The sequence below is a fragment of the Solanum stenotomum genome, chromosome 2 (assembly GCF_019186545.1).
Source record: "Solanum stenotomum isolate F172 chromosome 2, ASM1918654v1, whole genome shotgun sequence".
NCBI classification, from domain to species: Eukaryota; Viridiplantae; Streptophyta; class Magnoliopsida; order Solanales; family Solanaceae; genus Solanum; species Solanum stenotomum.
In genome coordinates, this window is record NC_064283.1 from 46,489,102 (window position 1) to 46,510,173 (window position 21,072).

General features: G+C 37.8%; 1 pseudogene; it reads left to right on the forward strand.

Annotated features, from left to right (window-relative positions):
• The first annotated feature begins 2,876 nt into the window (after nt 1-2,876).
• LOC125856031 (uncharacterized) lies at nt 2,877-4,233 on the forward strand (annotated as a pseudogene).
• The last annotated feature ends 16,839 nt before the right edge of the window (nt 4,234-21,072 follow it).

The following is a 21,072-nucleotide window of genomic DNA, read 5'->3' on the forward strand; positions in this document are numbered from 1 at the left end:
TTAATGTAATGAATGTTAAAATACTCTATGGGAATGTAGGCTAAGTACCGAGAGGATATTGAATGAGATGGAAGCCCTCACGTGAGTTGATGCGGGGTTTCTAGTTGCCATCTCTTGATATTTCATTTGTCTTAATGACTATTGTATGAATTTACTCTAAATATAGCTATTAAAGAATGTTGATTTGAATGTCTAATGTAATGATGCGTGCTATACTTGGATTGTATTATAAGTTACTTCCTTGTTATGACTTAAAGTATTTGAAGGTGCCTTGCCTATGGTGAGTTCAAAGGAGTACTTAGTGTGAGTAGTAGTATGGGATGCTACTTGCACATTGCACAAGTATGACTTAAGGGTTGTCTTAGGTGATGGTCCTTATGTGATGAAATAACTTGTTATAGGTTTAGGTCTCTTGTGTATGAGTATTATTGAAATGGAAAGGTTGAATGGTAAGTTCACTTTTGGTGACCTTGATGTGGTACCTTGGTGTGGATGGTGGTATGGGATGCTATCTATACATTGCACAAGGTATAACATGAGGGCTACTTGAGGTGAAGGCTAAACGTGAAGGGAAACAGTTACATGTTGATATTGTTCAAATGTGATGTTATGACTTGTATGATGATTATATTTGTACTTGATGTATCTTATGCTATTGTTCATGATATTTCTAAAAAGTGGCATCATGCATGGTTTCTAACAAAAATGTCCCCTTTTAAAGCATGTTTTTGCATGGTCATCATACTTAGTACATTTTTGTGTGCTAACCCATTCTTTTATGTTTTTACTACAAAGTGTAGGTTTCGGCAAGTGATTGCTTCTATCGAGATTGAAGTGCTTGGATTGCTATTCATCCAAGATCAAGTGGTACGTCCTCATAGTTTGAGGACAAGTGTCCTTTAGAAGTTTCTTTCTTTTCATGTAATAGACTACTTTAGAATTTTATCGTAAAGGGTTGTGTCCCTATATTGTTAAAGATTGTGTCTAAGATGGCCATGTGAGATATAGACTTCCGCTTGCATTTTAATGAATGTCTTTAGATTGTATGGTTTTTAGATTAAAAAAAACTTTTACTTTCGTACTATTTCTAATACCTATGCGATTATTGAATGCTATGAGGCTTGTATAAGTCCCCTTCAGGGTCGAGTATACCGTGTTACGACTAGGGAGTGCTCTCAGGTCATGACATTTATGCATGAATTGAGTTAATAACATGTTTTTATGATTGAACCCATGTAATTCCCACGATTTTTCAAGTTATAATCATTTGATGTGGGTTTTGGATTATGAAAGAGAAGTTTATGAAATTAAGCATGTTCTCATGAAATTTATGTTAATGTTTTTAGGATGCTTTGAGAGTGAAGTATCAATGATGTTGTTATTTTTGAGTTGTGAAAAGTTTTATCACATAATAAGGGTTCTTATGGTTGAAAGGTCTTCTCACCTAAAATGAACCAATGTTAAGGAGCTATTCTAATGTTGAGGCATGAGGCGATTACCCATGTCATATGATGTAAGGACAAGAGGCGATTACCCAATATTCCTTTAAGAGCTAAGATGAATATGAATAAGAAAAATACCGTGGAAGTTAAGCATAGTACCCGAGTGGACATGTGGCAATTACCAGTGTACCAAAAACTATGTGTCGACATAGGATTATCTAGATAAACATTATCTAGTGGATCCACATAAGCTAGAAGTTCATTGTCCTTACCTTGTCAAGTAGGACAACTCTTTTCGATGTGGGAGACACCGGATTCCATGATGATAACTCTCGTGGTCTAATATGTCTGTTAAGGCTACTTCCCACAAACAAGCTATGACGAACTAAGGTTACTTCAAGGAAGTAACTCATACATGTTTAAGATGATGATTATGTGCATTGACCATGTTTTATGACTCATGTTTTCTAACTCCTTATCTCATGTTTTATCTTGGTCATTGCATTTTATGAAAGTACCTCTTTTAAGAATGTCTTCATATGTTTTGTGCATGACTATCATACTTGGTACATACTTTGTACTAACGCATACTCTTGCCTACATTTCTCCAAATGCAGGGTTCGACAGTCAGGGTTCCAAGTTTCATGGCTAGAGTTCGTAGAGGAGATTTCGAGCTTTGGCGAGTCGTCATGCTTCGAGGATCAGACATTTTATTGATTTCAGTCTTTCCTTACTTTTAGTTTTGGAACATGATGTATGGACTTCTCCTAGATTCATTCTTATGTACTAGATGGCTTGAGATGATATTAAGATTTCCGCTATGCTTTATAAAAACTTTGATATATTGAACTGTCTTTTAATCTCTTTTATTATATTATCTTGTATGATGAAAGCAAAGTGGCTTGAATGGGGTCTCTAGGGGACTTTTACACCATGTTACAATTAGGGGCTACCTTGGGTCGTGAGAACAACAAATGTGATGTCATGGACAACAATATCGTAGAGAGTTTTAATGCTTGGATACTTTCTGCAAGATATAAAATATTCATCACAATGCTTGAGGAGAAAACGGTGAAGATGATGAAACGAATTGGTGATTTGAGATACTTCTCAAACACTTGGATCAATAATATATCTCCTATGTCTCTGAAGATTTTGCAAGAAAATATTGACAGGTTTATGCAATGCAACTTCTCTTGGAATGGAAAAAGATTTTTTGAGATTAAGCATTATGGTTTTACACATAATGTGGATATCATTAGTAGAATTTTTAGTTGCAGATCTTGGCAACTTAGGGGGATTCCTTGTCCTCATGGTGTTGATGCCCGTCATTACAAGGAGTTGGAACCAATCAATTATGTGGCTAGTTGTTATAGCAAGGCAACCTACCTTAGCACATATGCCCATTTTATTTAGCCAATTAATAATATGAAAATGTGGCGAACATCAAATAATCCACTTATAAAGCCACCAAAGATCAAGAAGTTGCCTAGAAGACCAAGTAAGTTTAGAATAAAGAAGGTAAATGAAAGTAGAAAAACTAGAAAGCTTAGATAAAGTGGTGTTGTTATGACTTGTAGCAAATGTGGTACACAAGGACACAATAAAAGAGGATGTCCTACAAGAAACCAAGTTGGTCCAAGTCAATCAATTGAAACATCTTATGAGGCATGTGTAATTTTAAGTTTTACTTTCTACTTTTATATCAATATATACAAAAATATCAATATACAGGCTACTGGTAGAGAAAGGGGCATAGCAAGAGGCAGTGATCCAAGTCAATCAGCTAAAACATCTTCTAGGTACTTTCGTTTGTTACTTTCAAATGTAATATGTATGTGCATGTATTGTTATATCAATATACAGGTTACTGAAAGAGCATGAAAGATCAGGAGGCAGAACAATGGATAGTAGTTCAACTTCATCACCTAGAGCATCTTCACATGTATATGTATTCATTTGTAAATGATTTAGTTGTAATTGCATGCATTAATATCTAAAAAATCAGGCCACCACAAACAATGAAAGTGGTAGAGGAAGATGTACAGGAAGAGGCACATGAAATGCTACAAGTTCTCTAGGTGTTCCAATCAATCACATAGAACTACTACAAACACAAAGGTAATCTCTCTAATTATTCTATCATTTATAGACAATATATATATATACTTTAATATTTGAGTTTTAAAGTAAAACTTTAAATGGTAGAGGAAGAGGAATAGGTAGAGGAAGAGGAATACCTCAAGAAAGAAATGTGAATGAAGGAATATGTAGAGGAATATGAATGCCTCAACATAGTCAAACTAGTGTTGAAGCAACCTGCAGTGCAAGAGACCTAGAAAGAGGGAAGAGACCAGTAAAAAATGAGGACACTAGTGAAGGACAATCAAGAGATTTTAAAAGGCTAAGAATGATAGGTGTTGGCATATACCAAGCCGAAGATGGATTTACAACTCTTAATGTAAGTTTATATGCACACTTCAGATATTTTATATGCAAGACAAAACGTCTTGTTAGTTGAATATGTATTTATTTGACTAAGCAGCCTGGATTGCCAAGTAGAAGAGTCATAAATACTGGTACAAGAGTGACAAAGAGGATTGATGTTGTTATTGGTGATATAGGCTACACACCAAGACGTGGATTCAAATGGAACAGGAAGACAACTATTACCGTTAGCAACCTAGAAAGAATGAGGGCTGAAAAAGTTAGCCAAACTAGGTCTGCAGCTACGGCTAACAATCAAAGCCAAACTAGTTCAAGTAGGAAAACCCCTGTGCCATGGAAGTAGGACATTTTGATGTTGTATTGTTTATTTTGTCAAGAAATTTTTAATTATGTATATTTTGGTGCTGTTTTTGGTTGGAATCAAACTCAATTTTGCGTGTAACCAACAAAACAAGATCAACTTGATAGTTGTAGTTCAAATTGAATTATTATGTTGGAATGAAGTCCTCCTTTTGACAAGTTTTTGTTNGGAAGTAGGACATTTTGATGTTGTATTGTTTATTTTGTCAAGAAATTTTTAATTATGTATATTTTGGTGCTGTTTTTGGTTGGAATCAAACTCAATTTTGCGTGTAACCAACAAAACAAGATCAACTTGATAGTTGTAGTTCAAATTGAATTATTATGTTGGAATGAAGTCCTCCTTTTGACAAGTTTTTGTTGCTTTCAATATATCTTCTTCTCATATATTTGTAGCTGAAAATAATTTTGAAGTTTCTCAAATGGTTAAAAAAATAATTGTCATGACCCAAGGTACACCTTAGACGTGACATGGCGTATAAGACCTCAAGAGGCCCTATACAAGCCACTTAGCATACATAATACAAGATCATAGAATTTAAAGAATAAAAAGACGGGTCTTATATCATAAAGAGTTGACAAAAGCGGAAGTCTAAGATAAGTCTCTAGGTCATCTTATACATCATAAGATAAGTGATTGGGACGTAACCCATACATCACCTACAATTCTGAAATGGAAATGACATAAAGCAATAAAAGAGTTTCGTCCTCAAAATATGAGGATTTACCCATATTCAAAAGCTCAAAAAGATCAACTAGCTATGAGTGTGCGGAATAGGAGCGTTGTACCCTACATTAGTGAAACAATGTAGGCAAAAGTATGCATTAGTACATGGAATGAACAACGTATGAGGGGAATGCAATAAAACATGAGACGTGATCATTGTCACGACCCATGGGTACCCTCTAGACGTAACATGGCGTACTTGACCACGAAGGGGTCTCATACAAGCCCTTAGCATCATCATAACATAAGATCATAGAAGAGTAGGGAAAATTTAAAACTTTCTTGAAAACCATACAATTGAAAACCTTTCATAAGCAATGCAGAAGTCTTTAAAAAAAAAACTTTGTCTCAACCATCTATGAATGAAATGAATAATAGTCTTGGGATGCAGCCCATATAAAGTCTAAAACATAAGTAATGACATAAAAGGAACATAATGAGTTTGTCCTTGAAACTATGAGGACTCACCAATTCTTCAAGTCTTCTTGCACCTTACGAACCTAGCCTTCAAGAAACTCAATCTCCCAACACCCTACATTTGATTAGAATGTAGGCAATATGCGTTAGTGCAAAATGTACCAAGTATGAAAACTAACATACCAACATAAAAGCATCTCAAAATGGTTAATAAACATAAGACATAAGCATAAGAGATAATAACATAATCATAGCATAAACTTAACTTAAACTTTCATAATTACATCCTTCAACCATAAGTCTTTTATATTACAAGAGAACTACTTCACAAGCCACCTCTAAGCATAGTTGTGCAAGGAAAGGATAACATACCATACTACTATCCAAGCTAAGTACCTCTCTTTGGTCATTCTTGGGCATAGTTCACCTTCATAGTCAAGACTTAGGTTTTCATGTCATAAGAGCGCTACACTCCTAAGTAACCTCAAGGCACACTTGTGCAATGCATGTGTGGCATCCCATAATACCACACACACTAAGTATATCCTTGAAGTCACCATTTTCATATTTATCATCTCTAGGTGTCACTACAGACCTACTTCATATTGACAAAGAACTATAAACCTAAATCAATCATATCATGGAAGGCAACTATAGCAACAATCCAAGCTAGGCATATATCACATAAGAGGAGACTTCATAAGTAGCTTCAAGCCATACTTGTGCCATGTATGAATGGCATCCCAATATACTACCACTCACACTAAGTATTCTTTTAGGCTAGCTTACTCCATGCTTGCTATTTAGAATTTTAGACTACCAAAGAATATCATACTACTAAGCTAGACCTAACTACCATGGAAAACACCCTATCATGCAATCCAAGCTATCCAAGGAAGGATACAAGTATACCCACCTAGATACCATGCACACACTCAATATGATGCAAGCGTCCCTTAGGGGAGTATGAATCCTCAACCCTAATCTATCCTTAGGATAGTATGGTGCCTCAATCCTAAGCTACCATGAAATGGTCTTGGCCTAACCAAGTCAAGCTACCATGAAGGCATTCTAACAATGCTAGTTCAAGCTACCCTTAGGAGAGTATAGATCCTCAATCCTAGGATACCATACCTATACTAATGCAAGCTACCATGAAAACATCCTACCAATGCTAGTTCAAGCTAACCTTAGGAGAGCTTGATTCCTCAATCCCAAGCTACTATGAAATCTACCATCCCAAGCTTCATAATTCAACTATACATGAAGGAATCATAAAACTAAACTTCAATATATTCTATTCTAACAAGCATGATTCATTTTAGGTGATTAACCTTTCACATTATACAAACATGCATTCGTATAGTTCTAGGTAGGTCATGTGGGTAAGAGCCTTCCACCATAACTCTATCTATATTGTGTATCAAATCAATGCAAGTTAGTTCATCATATTAGACTTACTCTTTAAGCCCTAGTGACCAACATTATGACTTCAAGCCTTAATTTCAAGCTATACTCCACAATCAACATACTAGGCTAGATCACAAGACATATAGACATAAGCCTTAATCATAGGCAATTCTAGCATAATTCATCATAAAGTCCCAACTCCAATCATTCCAATTCATGTTCTATCATACATGCATTAGTATAGTTCAATTCATGATTTCATATTCCCATTCTTGGATAAGTTCTATTCATTGTGACAATTCTAGAAAATCTATCAAGAACCATCAATTTCTAATCAAAAGACATAAACCCACATACTTTGAAAATTAGGGCTAAACAAGGAATTCACATAAATTCTTCATAATATCATGAATCAACACTAAAATAACCATATATGAGTATTATCCAACCTATTGGAATCATACCCACCTAAAGCCCATACATTGGAAGTAACCCTAGTTTGATTGGGGTTCTTCTTCACAAATTAGAGGAAATTCTAGGGGACTCTATGGGTGGAAGAACCCATATATGGAAATATAAACATACCTTAATAAAATACCTAGCACAAGCCTTTGGAAATGGAGCCTTTGTTCTTCTCCTTAGCTTCAAACTCTAGCTTCTTCTTCAATGGAGGTTTTTCTTAGAGAGAAATATTTGAGAGAAGAGTGATTTGGGGTTTTGATTTAGGTCTAGTGTAAAGTGACTTAAACTTGGGGGCTAATGCCTTAAAAGTACGTATATATATATGTGTATAAAACCCATACAAAACGACCTCCACTTAATATAAGTCGAACAGGAATTTACTTTAAAATCCCTAAAATAGGCAGTCCCGTCCAAGCACCATGGCCACATTGACGACTTTTCAAGGGCACCACAGCCTGGGGTGGTGCCCATGGTCCCTTGACCATTGGCTCCCACCACTTTCCAATCCCCTAAAACTCTAAGGCACCTTCACGACCACTTTGACGGACCGTGGTCAAGACCACGGATCGTGTAGTGTATCGTGGATTTGGGGCAGTAGCTTGGACTCAAGGCCTTGCCTCCCATGAAAATAAGGGGTCTTTAGGGACCCCTACAAGGACCATGGTCAAGACCATGGATCATGAGGGTGGTCGTGAACCCTTAGGCAGTAGCTTGCCAAGGTTAGGCAGCCTTGGCCCTTTGGCTTGGGCTTGCCCTTTTGCCTTGGTACTTTCCCATCCCATGCTCAACAAAACTATAAATGGTCCTCTATATTACGAGGTCAAACACGTACCTCGATGTTCAACAACTAAACCCCTTATTCTAAGCACGTAAAGTCTCATCTACGACTCTATTTCAAATACATCAAACCTTAGAACCCTAGCTTGTGGCTCTAGTTTGGTCTACTAGTTTCCGGGGTCAAACAATATCTCCCCCTTGGGAACATTCATCCTCGAATGAACTTTCTAATTACTTCTTAAAGGAAATTACTCTAGACTAGCAGCCCATCATGCATGCACTACATCTATATGCACACAACCAAACAAGGAAACTTCAATTCCAAGCTAAACATACTCAATGCAACATAAGGGAGTAGGAACTACATCTACCAACCCAAAATGCATGAAATTCTATATCTACTCATTTTCAAGGAGGAACTAAAATCTCCTAGATACAACATGCTCAACATACATTCATGGAGCCTAAAATTCAGATTGACTCAAAGACTCTACAACATGAGGAAAGACAATGCATGTAAGTCATTTCTAACAAGACCTAGGCATTTTCATGAACATGCATATGAGGAAATCATAGCAACACATAATCACATATAACCTTATTAGGTAGGCACACTATCTCCCCCTTGAGAGTAATCTTACACATGCTTTTCTAAACATCATTCACGGTAAGGACAACATCAAATCCAACATAACAAGTCACAAAAGACAAGAAATCCGGAAAATTTTCTAAAGCATAAAGCACATACCAGAAAGGACATGAGGAGATCACTCTTGATCTTCTCTAGATTGGAGAGCATAAAAACTATTCTTCTTTTGAGGCTCAACATCCCCACCACTAGAAGCAACTTGCTTACCCTCTCTTATAGTGGCCTTTGCCTTTAGGCAATCTTTCTTCATGTGGCCACTCTCACCACATCCATAACAACCATCTCTACTGGCTAAACACTTACTCTCATGCCTCTTACAACACCTAGAACAAGTGGGCTATAGGGACTCATTACTCATCCCTTGTGGCCTAGGGGTAGACACCCTCTCATCCTTATACTTAGGAGCATTAGAAAATCCTTGCCTGGAAAACTTTTATCAATTCCTAGAACGACCATGTTCATCGGACCCATCATGAAAAGACTTATCATTATACATCCTAGACCTCTTTTTCTCCCTAGATTTTTCCTCTTGAAGTTTATCATTCTCCATTTGTTAGACATACACCATAAGACATGATATGTCCATATCATCATAGAGCATTGTTGTACGATATTCTTTTGACACTAGCTTGGACACTCCCTTCACAAACCTATTCATCATATCCCTAGGACTTGCTACCATAGATGGAGCACACTTAGACAAAAGGGTGAATTTCAAAGATTATTCTTCAACACTCATATCACCTTGCTTATGATTGATGAATTCTCCAACTTTGGCTTCCCTCAACTCCTGGGGGAAGAACCTATCTAGAAATGCCAACTTAAAAGTTTCCTACTCTATAGGACCCGCCTCTACCGGCCTAGCATCTTTCCATTGCTCATACCAAATTTGGGCAACATCTTTCAATTGGTAAGCGACTAGTTTCGCTTTCTCTCTAGAAGTTACCTACATGATATCAAGTGTCTTATAAACCTCTTCTATTAACCCATTTGGATTCTCTTCCACCTTGGAGCCACTAAACTCCGGAGGGTTCATCCTCAAGAACTCCCTTATCGTATAAGCACACATCCCCCTTATAGGGTTTGCCGGAGCCACCACATCTCTATTGGCTTACACCGTTAAGGCTTGAGCCAACAATTGCATAGAAGCCCTATACTCCGTAAGAGTGACATTCCCAATTGGAGGGTCATTTGGAACTTGAGAAAGAGCTTGATTTGGAACTTGGGGTGAAGTATCTTGGTCCCCATTGTCTTCCCCTTCTCTCCTAGCATTTTCCCTTTTATTAGCCATATAGTAAAAACAATGGGCATGGATTAGAAAAAGGGCCTACTAAAGCCAAACTCTATGGCACGACTAAAAGAATGAAGAAGTGAGATTTTTCCTAAGCATCCAATAGCCTCCTCTTCATAAATTTGTTGTGACTCAGACCCATGAATAAGACTCTAGTTAGACGTGGTTTGAGACACTCCTAGAACCATTCTAAACCTTTTGCTCTGATTACCAAGTTTGTCACGACCCTGGGGTACCCCCTACAAGTTTGTCAAGCTACCATGAAGGCATTCTAACAATGCTAGTTCAAGCAACCCTTAGGAGTATATAGATCCTCAATCCTAGGCTAGCATGCCTATACTGATGAAAGCGACCATGAAAAGCCTTCTACCAATGCTGGTTCAAGCTAACCTTAGGAGAGCTTGATTCCTCAATCCCAAGCAACCATGAGATCTACCATCCCACGTTACATAATTCAACTATACATGAAGGAATCACAAGACTAAACTTCTATATATTTTTCTAACAACATGATTCATTTTAGGTGATTAACCTTTCACATTCTACATACATGCATTCATAAAGATCTAGGTAGGTCATGTGGGTAAGAGCCTTCCACCATAACTCTATCTATTTTGTGTATCAAATCAATGCAAGCTAGTTCATCATATTAGACTTACTCTTTAAGCCCTAGTGACCAACATTATGACTTCAAGCCTTAATTTCAAGCTCTACTACACAATCAACATACTAGTCTAGATCACAAGACATATAGACATAAGCCTTAATCATAGGCAATTCTAGCATAATTCATCATAAAGTCCCAATTCCAATCATTCCAATTCATGTTCTATCATACATGCATACGTCTAGTTCAATTCATGATTTCATATTCCCATTCTTGGATAAGTTCTATTCATGGTGACAATTCTAGTAAATCTATCAAGAACCATCAATTTCTCATCAAAAGACATAAACCCACATACTTTGAAAATTAGGGTTAAATAAGGAATTCACATAAATTCTTCATAATATCATGAATCAACACTAAAATAACCATATATGATTATTATCCAACCTATTGGAATCATGCCCACCTAAAACCCATACATTGGAAGTAACCCTAGCTTGATTGGGGTTCTTCTTCACAAATTAGGAGAAATTCTAGGGGACTCTATGGGTGGAAGAACCCATAGATGAAAAGATAAACATACCTTAATCAAAGCCCTAGCACAAGCCTTTGGCAATGGAGCCTTTGTTCTTGACCTTAGCTTCAACCTCTAGTTTCTTTTTGAATGGAGGTTTTTCTTAGAGAGAGAAATATTTGAGAGAGGAATGATTTGGGGTTTTGATTTGGGTCTAGTGTAAAGTGACTTAAAATTGGGGGATAATGACTTAAAAGTATGTATATATATGTGTGTGTATGTGTGTGTGTGTTTATAAAACCCATACAAAATGACCCCCCACTTAATATAAGCCGAATAGGAATTTACTTAAAAACCCCTAACTAGGCAGTCTTGTCCAGGCACCACATTGACGACTCTTCAAAGGCACCATGGCACGTGGTGTTTCTCGTGGTCCCTTGACCAGTGGTTGGTCCGAATCAAAGTTTTTGAACCTACCTACGGTCGACAGGGTTGGTCTGTCGAAGGACCTACGGACCGTAGGTTTGAACCGTAGGTGAGGCTCGACAGCTAATTTAAAAGGGGCTTTTAGGTCTTTTCCTAATTGTTTTAACCCAATAATAAGTTATTTTGCCTTCTATCATATGCCTATATAAAGGTTTTAACCCCCTATTTATCCACTTTAACTCATTCTCCTAAATTCCCTTCAAGTTCCTCCTCCTAAATTCCCTCCAAGTTCCTCCTCCTAGTAGCAACCTCTAGTCCTAAACTGCATGCCCCCGTAGGAGTTGTCTTAAATGACCTAGCTAGTGGATCAATATATAGCATATGATATGATGTGTACAGATCAATATATAGCATATGATATGATGTGTACAGATTCTACCTTGTAAAGTAGAGTTCCCCTTATTTCAGTATAAGGGATATATCGGATTTCATGTTATAGCTCACATGGTCTATGTCGATTAATGGTAAACTTCCCACAAAATGAACTAAGCTAATTACTAATAATTTATGAAGCTTCTTTTATGATTTAAAGATGTATTGACTATGTTCATGATTTATGAATCTTCTTAAATGGTTTAACTATATTTTAACTTGGCCATGCATTTCATGTTTTCGATTATGTCTCATTATGATTGTAACACCCCGGAAACTAGTAGACCAAACTAGAGCCACAAGCTAGGGTTCTAAGATTTGATGTATGTGAAATAATGTCGTAGATTAGACTTTACGTGCTTAAAATGAGGGGTTTAGTGGTTGAACGTCGAGGTATGTGTTAGACCTCGTAATATAGAAGACCATTTATAGTTTGGTTGAGCATGGGAAGGGCAAGTACCAAGGCAAAAGGGCAAGCCTAAGCCAAGTGGCCAAGGCTGCCCAACCTTGGCAAGCTACTGCCTAAGGGTTCACGACCACCCTCACAATCTGTGGTCTTGACCACGGTCCGTGAATGGGTCTGTGAAGACCCCTTAGTCTCATGGAAGGAAAGGCCTTGAGGCCAAACTACTGCCCCAAATCCACGAGCCAATTCACGATCTGTGGTCTTGACCACGGTCCGCAAAATGGTCGTTAAGGTGCCTTAGTGTTTTAGGGGATTGGCAAGTGGGGGGAACCACTGTTCAAGGGACCACGGGTACCACCACGAGCCATGGTACCCTTTATGAGCCGTCAATGTGGCCGTGGTGCCTGAACAGGATTGCCAAGTTTATGGGTTTTTAAGTAAATTCCTATTCGACTTATATTTAGTGGGGATCATTTTGTATGGGTTTTATGCACACATATATATGACACAAATATGACTTGAAGCTACTTATGAAGTGTCCTCTTATATGATGCATGCCTAGCTTGGATTGTTGCTATAGTTGCCTTCCATGATATGATTGACTTAAGTTGATAGTTCTTTGTCAATATGAAGTAGGTCTATAGTGACATCTAGAGATCGTAAATATGAATATGGTGACTTCAAGGATATACTTAGTGTGTGTGGTATCATGGGATGCCACACATGCATTGCACATGTGTGCCTTGAGGTTACTTAGGAGTGAAGCACTCTTATGACATGAAGACCTAAGTCTTGACTATGAAGGTGAACTATGCCCAAGAATGACCAAAGAGAGGTACTTAGCTTGGATAGTAGTATGGGATGCTATCCTTGCCTTGCACAACTATGCTTGGAGGTGACTTGTGAAGTAGTTCTCTTGTAATATGAAAGACTTATGGTTGAAGGATGTAATTATAAAAGTTTAAGTTAAGTTTATGCTATGATGATGTTATTATCTCTTATGCTTATGTATTATGTTGACTAACCATTTTGAGATGCTTTTATGTTCGTATGTTAGTTTTCATACTTGGTACATTTTGTACTAATGCATATTGCCTACACTCTAATCAAATGTAGGGTGTTGGGAGATTTAGTTGCTTGAAGGCTAGGTTTGTAAGGTGCAAAAAGACTTGAAGAAATGGTGAGTCCTCATAGCTTCGAGGACAGACCCATTATGTTTCTTTTATGTCATTTCTTATGTTTTAGACTTTATATGGGCTGCGTCCCAAGACTATTATAGATGATTTAGACAATGTTTTTTTGTAAAGACTTCTGCTTGCTTATGAAAGGTTTTCAATTGTATGGTTTCGAAGAAAGTTTTAAAATTTCCCTACTCTTAAAATTGCCCTACTCTTCTATGATCTTATGTTATGATGATGCTAAGGCTTGTATAAGACCCCTTCAGGGTCAAGTACGACATGTTACATCTAGGGGGTACCACTGGGTCATGACAAACTTGGTAATCAGAGTAAACGCTTTAGAATGGTTCTAGAATTGTCTCAAACAACGTCTAAGTAGAGTCTTATTCATGGGTGACAGTCGCGACACATTTATGAATATGAGGCTATTGGATGCTTAGGAAAAATCTAACTTCTTCATTATCTTAGTCATGCCATAGATGTTGGCTTTAGTAGGCCCATTTTCTAATCTGTGCCTGTTGTTTTTCAGGGTATGGCTGATACAAGGGCAAATGCTAGGAGAGAATGGAAAGACAATGGGGACCAAGATACTCCTCCCCAAGTTCCAAATCAAGTTCCTCCGCAAGTTCCAAATGACCCCCAATTGGGAATGTCACTCTTGCGGAGTTTAGGGGTTCTATGCAATTGTTGGCTCAAGCCTTGACGGCGCAAGTCAATAGAGATGTGGTGGCTCCGGCAAACCCTATAAGCGGGATGGGTGCTTATAGGATAAGGGAGTTCTTAGGGATGAACCCTCCAGAGTTTAGTGGCTCCAAGGTGGAAGAGGATCCAAATGGGTTAATATAAGAGGTTTATAAGACACTTGCTATCATGGAGGTAACTTCTAGAGAGAAAGCGGAACTAGCCGCTTACCAATTGAAAGATGTTGCCCAAATTTGGTATGAGCAATGAAAAGATGCTAGGCCGGTAGAGGCGAGTCCTATAGAGTGGGAAACTTTTAAGTTGGCATTTCTAGATAGGTTCTTCCCCCAGGAGTTGAGGGAAGCCAAAGTTGGAGAATTCATCAATCTTAAACAAGGTGATATGAGTGTTGAAGAATACTGTTTGAAATTCACCCTTTTGTCTAAGTATGCTCCATCTATGGTAGCAAGTCCTACGGATATGATGAATAGGTTTGTGAAGGGAGTGTCCAAGCTAGTGTCAAAAGAATATCGTACGGCAATGCTCTATGATGATATGGACATATCACGCCTTATGGTGTATCCTTAAAAAATGGAGAAGGATAAACTTCAAGAGGAAAAATCTAAGGAGAAAAATAGGTCTAGGATGCATAATGATAAGTCTTTTCATGATGGGTGATGCTTACCGTGACCAATGACTCTATCTTACGGTATAAGTGTCTACGATCGTCAATAATATAGTAACCCAACCAAAGATTGGGGTCGTGTCCCAAGGGAGCAGTTTTAAGAATTGATAGAAAAATAGAATTTATATTTTAACTAGTCGTAACTAAAGACATTTGCGATAAAATACATTGTAAATTAAAGGGGGCGACACAAAAGTGTCAAATATCAAAGGGGGCTTTGTAACAAGTACTGAAACAACAAAATAAACAAGAAAATCAAGTATAGGGAAAGGTTCTTGGGATGTGACCACAATATAAGTTGAGATAAATTGTTGGGTACATGCTTTCGATAGGAAATCTACAAAATAATAGTGACTAGGCTAAGCTTTAAATGGATATAAGTTCCCACTCTAGCAACTTACCTCGTTTCAAATGTGTTCCACTTGGACACCCATTTGCCGCATGAAGACCAACCTACACCTTACCCCACGCACTCTCTCGAGTTGAGTCTTAGGATATGGGACTAGGGCTCACTCTCTCAGGCTGAACCTCATGTCGACCCACTCCTTAGGCCATCAGTCTAGTGGTTTCGGTTTCGCGACCTCCCTCTCGGGCAAGTAGAAAACACATGGGTGGCTTTGTATTTGCAACTGCAAATCCTTTAGATTAAACCACAACCACTAGGTGAAATCACCATTAAAATACATCTAACCTATCATCAAGTAAGACCCAACAAGAATATCAACCCATATTTGCTAAATCACACCCCAAGAATGGGGTTTTTAGCCACTCATCAAGAAATAAAAAGTTATACCTAACACGATAATCTTTTTAGCCCTATTTGCTCCGTTTTGCGCCTAAGTGTCTATGCTTCCACTAAAGCTTCAAATACATGAAACTTCAGCATTTTAATCAGGTATTGAGAGAAAACAAGCATTTAAGGACACTATTTCTATTAAAATAAAGCTCTAAATGAGTCCAATTTATGGACTCATCAACACCCTCAACTTAAACTTTTGCTTATCCTCAAGTAAACTCAAGTTCAGCAGTTCAAATAGGTTGCCTCAAACAGTGCTACACAAGACTAAATTATAAATACACACAACAAGGCTCAATTTACTTATGCAAGGATCACTTGTGTACTCAAAGATTCAAATTGTGACACATCATCACCACAGATTCTCATGCTCGCAATACTTGCTACCTGTGCAAGTTTAAGCTCAACAAAAATATCTAAATGCCCTCGCACAAAGAATGATTCAATATTCACACACAAATATGAGTCATTTTAAGATCAGGAACCAGATACAACACTCACACTCAAAAAGAGGAACACAATGCATGTTTTCACCCATAGGTTTGCCCTTATTTTCCAATTGACTTTCGATCTAGCTTACTCAAGATCAAAAAGGTCTTTCTAAGGCTTGTAACAAGGCTGAGTGCAAACGTATGGTCATTTAGGCTTAGTGACTTTTTCCTCGTGAGATGTGGTATTCTCAAAGCATTCCCTTCTTTTCCTTTATCACTTCTTTTTCTAGTGCTTTTAAGTCATCATTTTTGTCATGACCCGGGAGCACCCCCAAGTCGTAACAAGGCGTACTCGACCCTGAAGGGGTCTTATACAAGCCACATAGTCATTCATTGCATTCAATAATGATAATATTGCGGAATTAAAAACTTATTTACATCCAAACATTCAAACTTCATTAAAACAACTTTAAAAATACACAGCGGAAGTCTAAGTCTCACATGGCCATCTTAGACACAAACACAAAACATAAGTAGGGACACAACCCTTTAAAATCGAAACAAACTAAAAGTGTCTATTACATGAACAAAAGAACTTAAAAGTCTTGTCCTCGAATCCATGAGGACGTACCAAGTCTTGGAGGAAAGCAATCCAACACTTCAAACTAGCTAGGAGGGATCACTTGTCGGAACCTACACTTGTAGTAAAAACATGAAGAATATGGGTTAGTACACAAAATGTACTAAGTATGATGACCATGCAAAACATGCTTTAAAAGGGACATTTTGGCTAGAAACCATGCATTATGCCACTTTTTGAAGTATCATGAACAGTTGCATAGAAGACATACAAGACAAGCATAAACATCAAGTAAGTCATAATATCACCTTTAAACAATATCAACATGAAAACCTTTACCTTGGACCTTCACCTCAAGCAACCCTTATGCTATACCTCGTGCAATGTATGGATGGCGTCCCATACCACCATCCATACTAAGGCACCACATTTAGGTCACTTAAAGTAACTTATCATTCCTTTCTTTCACCTTTGCACAATATTCATACATAAGAGGTATATCATTAATTAAGACATGACAAGGGAAAATAACTCATAATATAACCCAAGTATAGCATGCATCTCATATTAAGCATTTGAGAGCCAACATTCTTTAATAACCTTATTTAGGCCACAATTGTGTCACATACATTAGGATTTAGAGAAACTCACTATGACCCTCTCCAAGCCTACTCGTGCAATGTATAGGTAGCATCCCATACTACTACCTACACTTTGTAGAGCCTATCAAGAAACCATAATGAAATCTCACATGATGGGAAGTAAGCATTTAACCGACATAGACCATGAGAGCTTGTCATGGAATCCGGTGTCATAAGTCCCCACACCGTAAAGAGGTGGTCTACTTGCCTAAGGAAGACCGGTATATATAGCTTAATGGATCCACTAGCTACCTATGCGGGCACATAGTTTATGGGATAAGGTAGACGATCATTGAAACTCATGCCTAACCATTGGGGGAGTTTCCATCTAACCAAATCCACTCGGTGCTTAGCCTACATTCCCATAGAATAGTTCGTTACCTTGACATTATCACATATGAGAGGTGCCATTGGCCTACCAACTCCAAATTACATTCATTAACACGTGAAAGGGTGCTTTAAGCCTACCGTTTCAAGGTTCATTTAGGAAAGCTCATTAACTCCTCTTGAAAGGGTGCCATGGGCCTACCGGTTCAAGTCTCATCATTAACCTTCATGGAAAGGTGCCATAGGCCTACCGACTCCAAGGTTCATTACTATCATTAATGGAAGGGTGCGATAAGCCTACCGATTCCAAGGTTCATTATTATCATGAGTGGAAGGGTGCTACTAGCCTACCGATCCGAGGATTCAACAACCAATAATATAATCATTTAAACAAGAAAATGATGCACAAGCTCTACCAATTCGAGATATGCAATAAATTGGAGAATCCTTCATATTCTATCATCAACATTCATGAGTGTCAAATTGAGAAAAATCCTTTCAATAATAACACATTTACGTTCATAACATGATCACATTAGCTCCATTAAATGTCCATTCATAAAAATGTCATGTAACACTTATATTTCTCATACTATGCCTTCAAGGCCATGGTCACAATACATTCCATAATTAAACACCTCCACCATAAGTGGATCAAACCAAGCAAGAACAATTTTTTTATCCATAATATGAGATTAAGCCAACTTACCATCCTCCAAAGCCATAATCAACAACACTCAAGTCCCAACCATTTTTCTTACCACAAGAGAATTCTTCCATAACTTGCCCATAAGGCCACAATCCTCAATTATCCATATACCAACAATTCATCATAAATAGGTATAGAAAATCATATAAATCAACAATACAATCCAATCTAAACACAATTTCATCAACATTAAATCATAGGCATTAAACCCACTTCATTAGCAAATTCTAGGCTTTTAATGAAAACATGGGTTCTTGAAGAAGTTTCATATAAAAATCATCTTAAAATCATAAATAGAACTTCAATTCACCAATATAATGACTTTGAAAACATTTTACCCATGAACCCATACCTAGATTAGAAAATAGAAGTTTTGTTCTTTGAAGACTTTTGAAACCCTTTTTTTTTTTGGACTCTTTGAAGGAAAGATAATCAAGGATCAAGGGTCATCATACCTTTGTTAAGATTCCCCAAGAAAATTGATGAAGAAACCACCTTCAATCCAAGCCCTAGCTCCAAGTTCTTGACCTTCTTAAAATGGAGGATTGTGGAGAGAGAAGTATTTGAGAGGAGGTGAGTTTCTTTTTAATTCTAATTGGAGTGACTTAAAATGGAAGAATTTGGTCTAGAAGGGTTTTAAAATTTCTATGAAAGACGTATAATAAAAGGGGTTCAACTTAGAAAAAGAAATAAGGACCCACTTAAAAGTTTCCACTAAACCCGTCTAAGCTCGTCCTTTTTGACAGTGCTTCACTACTTTGGGCATAAATTTTTACTCCGAGATCGGAAAAGGGAAAACTAGGTGGCGTTGGAAAGAGGACTCAGATACCTTTAATTTGATAGGTAATGGTCCACCTATTTCATTTTGAGCTAAAAGATATCATCATTCGAAGTTGACCCTAAAAGTAGTAACTTTAAAAATCTGCCCCTTGCTCGTCTATTCTAGTGGGATTACTCAAAGGCTGGTCAACTGGGCAGTCCACTAGGCGACCATAGGGGAATAAGGGCGACTCGCTAACCCCTTAGGCGATCTAGCAGCCCTATTGCCAAACAGTCCTTCTGAGGACAGGGCTTCTTTCACCTTAACTCGCTAGCCTAGGCCCTTGCTTGCACCCTAGGATGCTACCTAACTCCATTTAAGTTCTAAAACAGCATAAACATCAACCTAATCTCCCACTAACCCAAACGTCAAGGCTCTAGTTCATTCTATCATTTTCCGAGTCGTTACAATTTTATTCACTCCCTATGAATTGCTTGGAACCCCAATATCCTTTGTACTTTAATACACAAATTTCTTTTTCAATCTTTTTTTTTTGGAGGGCTCCATTGTTCTGCAACATGGCTAAAGGGGGACTTCTTATAGCACTTCTTGACTTCTCCTTTTCCTTTTCACCACACCCCCAACTTAGGCTTTTTGTCCTATGTTGGCTATCACTAAACCATAAATCAAGAGGATTATAGGTAGTGAATCGAGTAAGGTCTAGGGTTTATCAAGGTTCTTCCAAAGAAAGGTAAGGCTCAAAGGTGTTCAAAAAAGTTTCACACGCTCACAAGTAGATTACAAAAAGAGGTATATGTCAAATTGGCTCACGCTCTTTAAAATTACCTAAGATCATCCCAAGAGGACACCTTTATAAATCAATCAGACTAACAAGGCAAATTCTAGGTTTATTCATGCAAGGTTCAAAGTAAGCTAAACACACAAGGTATCGATACTTCAGTCAAGCAAGACTGCACACGTTTGCTAGTGTGCAACGGTCATCACAAGAGAATCAATTTGATAAATGGCTAGTCACAACGAGATGCAAAGAGTGCACATATTGTCTATGTAACTTCATTTGGCCTCGTCGTAGCCGTGCATTCATGTTTGTTCAATTAAGAGCACTATTCAAGTCATCGGTACTGATCAAAACTGTGACTTAATTTTTTTCAAAAGAACAGCCACTTTCAATATAAGAGGTGGTGAAATATTTTTGAAAGGATCAAACTTATTTTGCAAGTAAAACAACAGGAGCCATAAGCTCAAGCATCCATAAAAAGAAACAGTATTTAAAACACAACTTAAAGGAAACAACCCAAATATATACAGAACAAAACATGAATGTCAACACAAAAGGTGTGGGCCTCACCCCACCACAAATAAAGAGTGTTTGTACTCAATTTCAAGTAATAAGTGTTAAATGGGAATCGATAGAGTAAACCAGTTGACCCAGAGATATTTTGATCAACTAGTTGCAAATGAGGCTAGATCTCTCAAAAATAACTCAGGGGTGTTGAAAGACCAACCTTGTGTGAAGATGGTCGGGTGCCATACAATCCATAACTGAGTATAATTTAGCAACGCGAATACTCTAATAATACATGAAATATAAACTAGCGTGCAAGTGTGAGTTAGGGAGTATGAAAAAGTGAGGTAAGCAGTAAATCGGACACTTTGAAACCTTTGCTTGGAGGACTTTCCAGTTATCGCCTATTCAGTGACATTAATTATACTGGCATGTTTAATCGGCGGCACGCCAAATATTTAGCTTCCTCGCAAAATATTAGAGGACCTCTGGTTGCAGGTGAGTTCGAACGACGACTTGCATCGTGCTCGCCTACAGGGTCGGCGATTCGCTGCTAAATTTTTTTACGTGCGCCGAGTTTTACAGACTCTAACCCATCTGGGAGAGT